Genomic DNA, 14,155 nt, shown 5'->3' on the forward strand with positions numbered 1-14,155 from the left:
AAGGTGCTAACTACCTTGATAACTCAGTCGTGTAACAGTAAGAAATAAGAAAATGTTCAACCCATGCATTGTGTTTACAGTTCTGTAATTTTCCTGAAGAAGTGGAACACTCTGATTGGATAGCTAAGGCTGCTGTTTTGAGTGCTTGTTCAACGTTTCTAGTGTGTTGTGTAACTGCTTTTGGGAATACAGATACAAACATCACCTAATAGAAAGGGTTAGGGCTGAAAACGGCATCTACTAAAATGACTTTGAGCTTGAGATAGTTGCCAAACATGCCATGTTTCCTCAATGATGGTCCTGTATTTATGCAGGAAAGATGCATCCCAGTACGACGTGACTCTTCCAGAACCAGATATGCCTTTGGAAATTGAGGAAGAATGAAACCAATGGCCTTTGGAGTTAGATTTATTTTTATTAGAATCATCCAAAGAATGTACAAATCTATCCAAACTATGTCATTAATGACATTGTGAATAAAACTAAATCAAAGTGGGAGTTTGATATTGCTGCTCAGTTTGTCTTCCTAATCTACAGATAATTTCAGCATGACAACAAAACTACAAAGCCATTGACCATGGACTGGCAAGCAGCCGCTCGAGAGATTGTTCTCCGGTTCAATATAGTAAAATGAAATGTATCCGAAGCTCTGTTATATTCAATTTCTTTTCTGTTTACAAGGGAAGTTAGTACAATTATTTTTGTTCCACTTTGTCTCTGCTGTTCACCTCTCCATTAATCTCTCCCAGAGTTTTCTTAGTGCACATTCAAATTCTGTCAAAGAAGGATGATTACATCTTAATCAAAATAACAGCTCTGTGTGCAGATTCGGTTGTAGGCATCTGGGCGGCTGCCTCCAGCTATTTTTCTATTGTTTCCTCATAGATGGCAGTGCCTGTTGTTTTTCCATCTTCCTTAAAGGGACAGATCCAAGACAGAGGATTGTAACAGAGCTGGCATGCGCTCTGTAGCATTTTCAGGAAAGGAAAATCAAATCAGCCTTTGATACATATGTAACAAGCACATATTAGTATATTTTTTTCCATACAGACATTGTTGAGATGTAGCACATTCATTTGTGTTGTTGTTCTGATTGAACCTATGAAAGACGTAACTGGTTTGCATGATTTTTAACGAGTCCGGAACGGTTTCTTTACTTTGTATTCAATACGCCATTGAGTCTGCGGTGACCACTGATGTCTACTGTATTAAAAAGAGAGACAAATGCCATGTGATTATGAGTTTGGCAAATTATCAACCCCAGCAGCTGTACCCAGTATTTAATTTGCCCCGGCAGCTCGGGCCGTGATTCCTGCAGCTCCTATGGTGAGATTAATCATCATGGCACAGTGGACTACCATTTAAATATGCATCAGTTTTCACAGTCAAATATACTTCACTGTTGTGCTGAGACGAGCATGATTATTCTGCGGGTAATTAATGCACGGTTCCTTCACGCTCACTGGTGCACGTGTCACAACTGTTCATACGTGTTTAACCATGTGATACCCCTCTCAGATTTCGATCAGGGAATAAAACAGCGAATGCGCCACCATGCATCCTTTGGGATTCAATTTCGAAAAATTTTTTATGACTGTATGTGATGTAGCTAAAGATTCTTAAATATCATTTTTAGAAGGTCATTATTTCAGGTCAATATGGTTCTCTGTGAAAACATAAATACAAATACAACAATTCAACTCATTAGTAGCCGGTATTAGAACATACACTACTGATCAAATGTTTTAGAACACCTCAATTTTTCCAGTTTTTATTGAAATGTACACAGTTTAATGTTTCAATGTACTCTGAAATTAAATCATAGAACAAATAAACAATTGGAGAGAAAAAAGGAATCATGGAATCGTTCGGTTTAACAAAATTTAACCCCTTAAGCTGACGAACCCCTCTGGCACCTTTAAAAGGGCACCAAATCCATGTGCTTTTCTTTAATCCCATGTGTACTCTTCACTAACTGTACGATATGAAGCATTCTCTGATGTGAAAAATTGTGTTTTTATACCCCCCTCCGCATTCTGAAATGTGGGGTGGGGGGATGCTTGGTCTGAGTAGGAATACAAAATCTCAGAAAATACTGACAATTACCATGCATGTTTTGGTAGAAGCAACACACACCTGTAGAGAGCTCAACATGACAAGATGGAAAACTCTGTTTACTCTGATCTGAACTTCTCTGTGTTTGATAGAACATGAAATCATATATTCTGGATTAATCGTTAGCTTGTTCTGACTAAAACAAACATATTTGCAAAGAAATCTGATTGAAACTGAGTGATCTGTGACCGTCTGAATGAGACTACCCCACCTCGGAGCAGACTGCGCGTTGACTAGTTTGATGTGTGCCTTTCATGATTTTGAAGACTTGGATCAAGTCCCCACGTAGTCTCCTCTGTTCCAGGGTGAAAATGTTCAGGTCCTCAGTCTCTCAGTAGGACTTTCCCTTCAGACCTGGAATAAGTCTGGTTGCTCTCCTCTGAACTGCCTCTAGAGCAGCGATATCTTTCTTGAAGTGTGGAGTCCAGAACTGTCCACAGTATCCAGATGAGCTCTAACTAGCGCATTGTACAGTCTGAACATCACTGCCCTTGTTCTCAATTCTACACTTTTGACAATATACCCTAGCATCCTGTTTGCCTTTTTTATTGCTTCACACATTGTTTGGATGGGAAAGTAATGATATTGTATGTTGTGTCTCTTTGAGCCACAAAGATAGCATAGTAATAATTAAAATGTATCCCAGCCTCTGTCCTTTGTGGAGTCAGACACAATATGCTGATCTGTTCCCATCGCCTGGGATTCCTCCGTGACCTCTCTCAGCACGACGGCGGCTATTGGTGAATATATTTCATTAAAAGGCCACTACTGATGGGAGAAACCCGATGCACCTTCGGAAATTACATTATTCATCGGATGGAGGCGAGTCTCATTAGCAGTCTCACTAACTGGGTCACACTGAAGAGCTCAAACTCTCTCCCTGTTCTTTTCTCTCTCCAGCCGTGGCGATACGTTCACACCTCCCGCCAAGAGTGTGAGTGTAAACATATTATCAACCCCGCCGAACAAGCGTCATTAACAGTGTATTACCAGACACATATTTACAAAGATACAAATGAAAGGCGTCTTAATGGCAGCAAGCCGCCAATCGCAGGAGTGAGATACAGAGCAGACGGACAGTTTGACCGAGGATAATACCATTGTGCCTGGCATTTAGATTTGGGGATTGATAGTGTAACTGCTGCACGGGTTGTGCTAATCCTGTGCTAATAAAGGACAAGTCAAGGTGTGGTGCCAGGGGTTTCAAAACCGGGCCAGAACTGACTGACTCGGATTCATTGTGTTTATTTACTATCAAGAGTATTTTATTCCCCCCTACAGCTGTACTATAGTTACAGTTTGGGGAGAGCTGATTATAATCATTGATAATAATTCATTAATTCCATATATATTGGAGCACGGATAATGACCTTATTAGAGGTAATATCGGTTGCAAATTGATTAGATCAAGCCAGTCAAGTTCAAGGGACCCAATGAGTCTAGCTCATAACCTCAACATAAAAAACAAAATAAAACATGTTACAGATAGCTTAGCATTGTATTTCTCTTAATATACAGAATCATTCCTTATTTTGAAGTTCACACTTATATACAGTTGTACACCTCTTGTACAATGCCCTGTGCAGACACTGCTGTTTCTGTCTGCTCAGTTGTGTGTATGGTGTTGTGTCACATGCAGAAGCGTCTACACAGCCTGGCTGCTCATTGTAATACGGTATGACTATCTACTTCAAACTCTACAAAGCGCTAAGGTTTGCTGCTCAAAAACAGGGATGTGAACGTGGCCTGAGTGAATGAGGACACAAAAATATACATCTTAAAAGGGTGACAGGAGCCATTTTACTCCGTCTGCATCCTCAGCAGAAATGCCAGGGTTGAATGCCCTTGATTTGAAGTGCCAAACACTACAGTGATGCCCCATGGGGCTTCTGTGATAGAATTGTATGGAATTCAGCATTTTTTTTTCTTTCATTTGGCCTTTTTCTTGGAAAGGTTTGTGTTTAAACAGAGAACGATAGACCGCCTTCCTTCCCCTCACTTGAGATGGTGCTGCTCTCATTCGGATCAGGACAAAAAGAAAAAAGTAGCCTTTTGTTCCATGTTATCTGACCGGCAGGGGTGAGGAGGAATCGTGCCGTATTGTCGGAGTCCTGCATTTTATTTTATTACGGTATAACTCTCGGCACCGAAGAGATTCCTTCCAGTAATGTATGAAGGTTAGGAAGGTATGTTGGCTGCATCATGATTAATCAATAGCAGCTCTGTTCTCACAGTCCTAAATATATCATTGTGAGGGAGTGAACGGTCTTCTGAGGAGGCTTGAAATGGTTTGTAACATCAAACACCCAGTTCTTAAATGTCCTGAAATAGCGAATAAAATGAGAATTTGCTGCACACAATCTCAGGTAAATCACACTTGTGAAATGTGTAATACTCTGCGGTTATTTGTAGTCTTTAAGTTACATAAATGAGTTTGCAGAGAAGATAAATGCCCAGAGTTTTCATGATTATAATTTTTGTTATGTATATGTATGCGTTTGTCTATCTTTTTACAGTATGTTATAGTAGGTATAAAATAATGTACATGTAAACGTTTAAGTGACTGTAACTTATCTCAAAATATAGATTCATTTTCAGACCAAAGATCTATAACATTACTTACAGAAGTCACCGTGTCCGCTGTCTTTTGTGAACTAAAATCCACCACATCAGAAATAGCAGCCATAGGATGGGATTGAAAGGAAATCTGAAAACTAAATATTTACTCAAAGGATTGCTTGTATGTGTAGTATTGCTATACAAGAGGAGGAACACAGGATGGCACTAGTTGCATAGTATGAAACTGCAATGTGTACAGCAGAATCCCCCCCAGAAAGGGCTGTAAAACACAGCACAGCTTATTTCAACTCTCTCTCTCTTTCATTCATTAGGTATTGGTTTAATATTCTAAAGTATCAAATCAGCAAAGTTAAAAGACTGGACTCTCAGAAACATGTCTTTGTATGAAGAAAGTATGAAATAATTAACATCGTTTTTTCGTATAGTACTATTTAATGTGGCAATTATGTACCATCTGTCTCTTCTTAAATTTTTCATGAGCTAGCAGCTGCTGAGTTTTTTTTTGTAATACATGCTCAAGATGTTTTGTTTCTTCCCCCCTTTTTTATTCTGCTGCTTTTTTCTGTACCAGTGTACTTCTGTGCCTTTCGTGGCATTGCATACGTGGGATGGACCAACAAATGCACTGAGCCAATATCAGCATTTGCTTTCACTGTGGTGGAGAAGTGTGTGGCGGGGGTGGAGGGGGCGCGGAGATGGCTTGTGGGGGCTTTCTGTGTTTCCTTCGATCTCGTCACGGCTTACCTAGTTTGCTTTTGCATTGCTCTTATTTCAAATGATGTTTTTTTTATATATATCAATTAATTATAGTATTTATCTGGTAGTATTTCAGTTGCATCAATGACTTCTTGCCCTACGCTAGGAGAAAAGTATTATATCATGTTTTCTGTGTGCACTACAGAGCATTGTGACTCTCTCATGCAATTTCCTTCTCATATGTACATTGTTTCTTCTTGTTCCTGTAAACCTCTAATAATTGTTTAATCTGTCCAGTACACTAATGGACTTCAAACCAGCATTTTGCCAATTAGCAAATCATTATCTTCATGTTGACTAAGACTCAGCTTTAGTGTCCATTTAAGTTGTTTTCCTCTTTCTGTTTGAGGAGTTCTGTGCAGAGCTGCCAGTTTTGGGCAAAGGGTTTGATCACATCGTCTTCTCAGATCAGGGCATTGTTCTCCAGAGGGGGACCTTAAAAGTATGTCAAGAGTTTGGCTAACCTCCCACATGCAATTTGATTCCTTTGTCATAATGGTGAGTGGCAGCTGTTTATCCAAATGTCCCCCTGAATCCAGAGTGTGTTTGAAGTAAGAAAATCTTATCTCCCAGTGCCTGACATTCCTCATGTGATGTTCCAGCCTCTCAGCGCTCTGTCGAGCACACGCTTTATCTTTGCTAGACGACAGATAGTTAGAAAAACAAATAGCCAGACAAGGGCACGGTGTCACGTTGCCACCCGAGCCCAGAGGACCTCGCGCCAAAACATACATCTCTCCGAGGACACGTCAAGTCCTGTGTCGACGGCAGCTGAGATCTGGAGAGCTGCTTTCGGTCGGGCTGCTTTGATTGATGCTCTGACACTGCAAGATACACGGGTGTGACCACGTCGATAAACCCCTGACACAAAATGGAAATGGCTTCCAACACGTATGGTAATTGATATGAAGTATCGGTCGAGGAAACGCCAGCATCGTTAGAGAACGAAGACCATGAAGACCCGAGAATTGGGCCATGCCATTTCAGTAAAATGCTGACATCGACTAAAGCAGAGTCAGCCTGGCATCATTTGCTTTTCAACATGCTATACCGTCAGGATGGCATCAGTCGGCGATGAAATATTACAATGTTTCAGGAAAGAAACAAAAGCTCATTAGCTGCCAGCGCTAACAGCTGCAGACGAGGACTATCAGTACCAGCCAGCGTTAGAGGTCTTCATCTTGGCAAGCGTCGGGTTTCACTGCACTGTATGATATTAATTTGGAGCACCATTAAAAGAGGCAGACCTTTAAAAATGCTGAAGGCGAGGTAAAATGTGAAAGCGGCAGGAGCGCACACACGAGTGTACATGCTACGCTGATTATGTGTGGCTGGCATCGTTCCTGGGCACAACAAAGTTTGCATAACATCAAGAGCTACTTTACATTTACACCAGTTGGAGAACACAACTTGTTATCCTTAAAAAAATGCAGGCTCGTAGCTACAGACTCAGGAGATAAAAGTTGTTTTCTGTTTTGTTTGGTTGTTTGTTTGTTTTATAAAAGAAGGAGTAGGCATTTTTACTACCCTTTTCTACCCTTTCAAGTGCTTTTTCACCCGCAAACCGAAACCCCTCGATGTTCCTGAAGTCCTGTTCAACTATTACACACCTCTCATGCATGACTTCAACTCCTTCAGAGCCACAATCAATGATAAATCCAAACACAATAAACCGTCTGCGGGAGAAATCGGGAGAAGATTGCGTTATTTATGTTTTGCACACAATATAATTATGCAGAATGATCCCCTAATGTTACAACTCACCTTTAGGTCTTTCTAATGCAGGTAAAGCAAAAACATAAAATACAATTATAATTTTAGGACTATTGTTTCTCACAATGGTTGTAATTATAGTATTTCTGGCAAAGCTTTGAATGGCTGTAAAAAACACCCCAATAAGCAGACCAATATAACACAAAATAAGTATTTTCTAACCATGTACGAACCATGCATGTCTTATATACTGATCTATATTGGCAGCTGCCCAGCTTGAAGGCTAACTAAAAGAAGAAGTCTGTGGGCCTTTTGGGACCTTCACCTCTGTACCTCTAAATCCCGCTGGAGATGCAGAACAAATAAATGTGTTAGATTGCATCTGGTCCCCGCTGGCTATCGTGACATATTTCAGAAACTCAATTTAGTTTGCTTTTGCTGATTTGCGGGCGGATACTGGATATTCACCTGGAGTGCTATTAAAGAGAGGTTTTGCTTACCGGAGCACTGTTCAGATGAATACATCAAAGCCTGCAGTTGGAAATTGTAGTCCGATTGAAATATTATGAGTAATTCTGCTTTAGCTCCTATGGTTATAGCGAGTCGTTTTCTCTCTCTTTAGGACTATAAAGTACAGTGTGCTTTGATCATGTTATTTGCAGGTGCTTAACATGTAGGTCTTTACAGTACAGTAAGTAAGAAAGAAAGAAATTATATAGCGCTCAAACACAATGTGCTCTATTTCCCACCGCAGAGTCAACATTTCATTTATTCCGTTTGCTTGACATATATACTACGAGACATATGTGCCGTGCTGTCTTTTGATATGGTTTGATGGAAGGGACCACATAGCCCGTGTGTCTCGCTGCACAACTGCCCCCGTTTGAAGTGGATAAAGATATTTCCTTTGATGTTCTTTTGTAGATTCTTTAAACACAGTGTAGAAGAAATAACACCAGCCCTAATGGGATGTACTTGATGTCCAGCCTTCTTTCACAAAGGGCCGATTGTGTCTACATCTCTCGCAGCGTGTAAGGGAAGACCAACACTGACGTTTGCGTTTCAATATAAATACGTTTATAACTTCATTTTAAATCAATTCTCATTCTCAGCCTAACAGTAGCCTTACATACACACACATAAGGTGGCTAGAGGAAGTATTCACCCCCTTCCACATTGTGTTGCATTACAACATGAATTATTGACGCATTAAGTGGGTTATTACACAACGTGTTATTACATAGTTATTACACATCCGGAGTTTGATATCCTTTTTGGGTAACACTTTACATTGTGTCCTTAATTACTGTATATTTACACTGTAGTTACTTTATAACTACCAGTGTAATTATGCATATTTACACTATAATTGTGCATGGTTACAATTATTTTACTGTGCTAGGGTAACACTTTACATGCAGTGTCCCTAATTACTGTGTATTTACACTGTAATTACATGGTAACTACCACTGTAATTATGCATATTTATACTGTATTTACATTGTAATTGTGCATTTTAACTGTGCTAGGGTAACTTTACATTAAGTGTCCTTAATTACTGTGTTTACTTGGTAATAACCACTGTAATTATGCCTATTTAGTGTAAATACACATTAATTAGGGACACTTTGTAAAGTGTTACCCAAGTAACTTAAACCCTTTGAAGAGAAAGCTGCAGCCTCAGCTACCTTAGATTTATCGAGTGATTTAGGAGGAAAGAATGTCGTCTTTGAAATACAGACAAGTTTCACATCTCGGCGCCCTTGTTTCCCCTCCGATTTGTTTCACTGGAGTTGGAGTTATCTTAGCTTTGCTGAAAGTGCACTGATCTGCACCTTTCCATCAAGGCAGCCGGTTTCACGAGGTGCTTTGTGCTCTTGTGCTCTTTAGACGCCTCACAGGATCGCTGAAGCCTCCCGTCCTGCCTGTTGGGCATCATGTCCCGGGGAAGCAGGAATCTGAAATGCACTCTACGGTTCTCCAACTGTGAAAGCTTAATGAGACAGCGTACTGTTCTCAAAGCCACGGCCATTGGTGGGATATTCTACGGGCGTATTGTAAAGGCTCTCTGGACGATGATAACACACACACGGAGCTGAAGAAAAAGGGAAATAAAACAGCCATTCAGACTCCCACCATGGGATGCCGGATTTGATCGCATTGACAGACACGGTTTCTTAAATGATTTGGAATTTCATTTGTGGTTGCGACGCTGTGGATCAGACCTTCATACCTATTGTTGTTGTTATTATTTAATATGATATTATTATTAATATTGTTTCTTGTAAATATGCAAGAGGATATGATATCTGTACAACTGTAAGAATCCTACAGCTGTTATACTTCAGGTATTAAATATATGTCACAAATGCTTATCTGTACAAACTAAAGCTAAATCCGACAACACTATTCCTTGGGTATGTTCCTGATAGTCATTTGTACATCCTTCCCATTAAATAAAGTCCCTTATTACACATGATTCTATGAGTTATAGTGCAGAAAACAGGTACATGTGGGGAGGTTTTAACTTTTGATTTCCTGTGCTACAAATATTTGACAGAAATCCATTGTAATAGTGAAAGATTCCACTTACTTAAATCATTATGTACACCTACAGTTAAAGATTGGAGAGTCCTCCTGCATAAATTATACAATATAAAGACTCTGCAACCTGTTCAAGTTACATTTTAAGAAAGCTACAAGCAGATAACAACAAAAACAATCTGATACATTAAACACGAAGAGAACCTGCCTGGTCAGAAGCATTCAGACATTCAAAGTCTAAAACTAGTGAATCTATCTTCGGGGATCTGTTACAATATCCCACATTTTTATGCAGATGTGGAGCTTTTTTCTTGTGAAACTGTCCCTATTCTGGGATGCGTGCGTACAGATTGCTTTGTTTCCTTGCAGCCGCAGTCCCACCCATAATCACAATGCAACAGAAATCAGGTCAGGTGACTGGGATGGGCAATTTGAGCACTTTGATCCTGCTCTGTACAGATTCCTTTGTTGATTTGGTGGTGTGCTCTGGATTACTGTTGTGCTGAAATATGAAAATACAATAAGCCTACCACGGCGAGGTATGCTATCAATCACTACAAGGCCATGGTATCTTCTGCAGCTATATTTCCCTCGTCACAGGAAGACCCCCACCCCCTACAGAGCTATAGCAGACCCCCAGACAACACGGACACATTGTCACGCCACACATGGTTAGAATACCAGGTCATGTGATCATATCTTGACACAGAAAAGTACAGCTATGCTCCACTATAATCTATAATTATGCTCATAGTAATAAATGCCTTTAGTTAACCATGTAGAAAGTGCAAATATAAGATAAGTAGGGCTATTATAGTTGTTATTGTGCTGAAGGTATTTAGTATTATAGTGCTCCATATTTTATTTGTGAGCCTTACAGCAAAAACTGTGCAGCTAATGCATGTATATTTTAGATATAATACAGCAGCTAACTGCACAAAACCCTAAGGGGCCTATTAAAGTATTTTTTTTTACATCTGAGGCTAGTGATACTACAGCACTAATTTATGCCTAAACCAGAATGCCTTCTGGAAACTGCCTCGGTAAATGGCAGTTACACATTTTGTTTGAAATCTGCGATCTCAGTTACTGGGAATTACAATTATCATTAACAAAGATGTTTAAGAACAGTTTTCTGAGTGGATTGAGAATCAGAGATTTGAAAACAAAAAAATGTATTTCTAAAGGTTATGTGAGGAATGAGCTGAAAATGATTTAACCTTCCCTAGTAGGAAGTTTCTAAACCATTTTTTCAATATTTTCTTAATCTGTAAATAACTAAAACCAACATTATACCTAAACAGTTACTTGGTTTTGATTTGAATGTGTGGGTCATTCATACCTACTGCAGCACTGCTTTACTCTCAGGCTCAGTGACAAATTAATATTATTTTAATAAGACATATTCAGCTCACATGTTTAAAAGGTTACTGTAAAAAGTACAGCAGCAATTTAGCTGATCCTAAAATGAATATCACTGATCAATTAATGCAATAAGACTATACTAGCATATGGAATGGTGTCAACAGCATAGTTTACAATAGCTAGTGTATTATCTATCTCTATATTGATCTATGTCTGTCTATCTACCTATCTGTCTATCTGTCTATCTAAGCACACTAATAGTTAGGTATTGTGCCATTTTATATTCAATTTGTAATGCAAAAAAAGCACCTCCAGACCTTTGGTATTCTCTGCCAGTGTGACTCCTATCCTATTCCTTATAACCTTGCAATTATTTCCATGAAATTCAATCTAGTGAAAGATTTGACCTTGTTGATAATTTCTTCTGGCAGAAAACAGAAATATATTTCCTATTAAGCAACGTCTCTCCCCCCCCCACACACACACATACATTTGCACCATTTTTATAAATGCATTCCAACCTTGGACTGAAACAGAAATCAAAAATACATTTCACAGCACACAACAGTTACAGACATGGGAGGAATGATCAGATTGGTCTTTGGCTCTGTGGGTGTAATTGCCTGACTACATGGCTGCTACAAAGCTGTTGAACATGCGGACAAGAGGAATATAAGATATCAGGAATATAGTTAGCATAGCTGTGCAGTACGAGTGGCGGCTCTGTTACACACACTCCAGTCAATTAATCATTGCATTTAAAGCACTGGGTCGTATTGTGCTTTATTCAAAAGAAACCCAAATGGCCTGAACTGTTTTATTTTGGTATCAGCTGCTTAATTAGGTGGCATCCCATTAACATGTATAGTTTAGAGGGCAATTAACCAACTTGTTCCAGCAAGTGAAATTTTATCTTCAGTCACAAGAAGATTTGGACTGCTTCATCTGGCCAGGATAGCATTTCAAACACTTTAGTCCCATCAAGGCACAGGTTGGGTGTCTTGTCATGTATGGGTGTATAAACACTATATCACCACATATAATGGAGGTCATGCGCTACATAAATGTTATTTATCTGTGTATCTATGGTGCCTGCAAGCGACGCACATTTTGTCATGTTTTTGATAAGAGTCTACGGTCAATGCTGATTGGATTTCATGGTGATGGCCAGGACCTGTGTCAAGGTCGTGTTCAATGACACAAAACAGTGGATCCGGAGAATAGAAGTGAAATATGTCTCGGTCCGTTCGAGGTAAATTGGGTTTTGACCACAGATACTGTACCTGCGTTGGAAACTGCAGTACAGGAAGTTCGCCACAGTATTCCTCCTCTCACAAACAACATCAGTAAAGCCAAAGGTGCTTTCCATCATGTGTCTGTGCTTCTAGTACTATATGTAATACAGTTAAAAGTAGTCAATTTTCCCCCACACATAATGTAGGGACACTTTTTTTCCACACTAACTCACCCCAGTTCTGAAGAATAATATACAATGATATACCATTACTCTTATCAGTTATGAAATTTTCCACACTTTAATAAGTACACTTAAACTGTAGATTGCAGCCTCGGATAATCAATCTTAAAAACAAATGCATCCTCCAGAGAAACAATTAATCAAGTGATTTCTCCGATAAGAAATCATAAATCAACCAGCGCCGACGCCAAATAGCGGAGTAACTTGGGTGTGAAATCCCATCTCCGATTCTGTGGTTTAGTTAAAAACACAGAGCTTGTACTTGGTATGCGCACTAAGCAAACAAAAACAATTTGTTTTATGTTAATCGGCAAAGACAGACATTCACTTCTGACGCGGATCTTGGAAGAAAAACATTATCGGTCTGGTTTGAAATAAAGAAAACTAAACAAGAGGGTTCTCAATAATATTTAAAGAAGCAACAGCATTAAAAGCATATAGATGTGAGAGTAAATCAGTGTTTCTGTAAATTTTAAAAGATGTGGGTTTCTTATATAACACTTATGTCTTGTATATAGGGAAATTTCACTAAGTTGTAGCTCAGACTCTCTCTATATGATCACCATACTCTGCGAATACAGCTCCTACTAACTATGATGCTCTTGGCAGACAGTAACTACTTCTAAAGAAAACCAAACTGAACAGAGGGTTTAAAGGCACAATGTGACTGAATCGAAGTAAGCAAGGCTGTATTCCAAAGCTCGAGGCCCGAATAACAACAATCTGGCTTTGATTTTGTTCCTCGTGCTGAAGCGCCAACCCTGGTTCAACACAGGGTGAAAATAAAGTGAGGGTTTAGGCACTTGAAACTAGATTATGGTGCTTTAGACGTTTATCCCGGGCTTCGCAGACTCTGCCCTATACACTGGGAAAGAGAATCCTTTTAGTCTAGGAGAGCCCGAAAACATTTATCTACTCTGTTCAATGTTTTTTGTGCAATTAGTCACATCCTGCATAGTCCTATATATCCAAAGATCATCTGGAAATCTTCTATACTATGCCTTTTCATTTATGTAAGCCTTTAAATTGTAATCAAACCTGCGAATTTAGCAAAAGGTTACATATATATATATATATACATATATATATAAAGTGGGGGAAAAAAGTATTTGATCCCCTGCTGATTTTGTACGTTTGCCCACTGACAAAGAAATGATCAATCTATAATTTTAATGGTAGGTGTATTTTAACAGTGAGAGACAAAATAACAACAAAAAAATCCAGAAAAACGCATTTCAAAAAAGTTATAAATTGATTTGCATGTTAATGAGGGAAATAAGTATTTGACCCCTTCGACTTAATACTTGGTGGCAAAACCCTTGTTGGCAATCACAGAGGTCAGATGTTTCTTGTAGTTGGCCACCAGGTTTGCACACATCTCAAGATTGATTTTGTCCCACTCCTCTTTGCAGATCCTCTCCAAGTCATTAAGGTTTCGAGGCTGACGTTTGGCAACTCGAACCTTCAGCTCCCTACACAGATTTTCTATGGGATTAAGGTCTGGAGACTGGCTAGGCCACTCCAGGACCTTAATGTGCTTCTTCTTGAGCCACTCCTTTGTTGCCTTGGCTGTGTGTTTTGGGTCATTGTCATGCTGGAATACCC

Source organism: Amia ocellicauda, chromosome 21 (assembly GCF_036373705.1).
Source record: "Amia ocellicauda isolate fAmiCal2 chromosome 21, fAmiCal2.hap1, whole genome shotgun sequence".
Classification (NCBI taxonomy): Eukaryota; Metazoa; Chordata; class Actinopteri; order Amiiformes; family Amiidae; genus Amia; species Amia ocellicauda.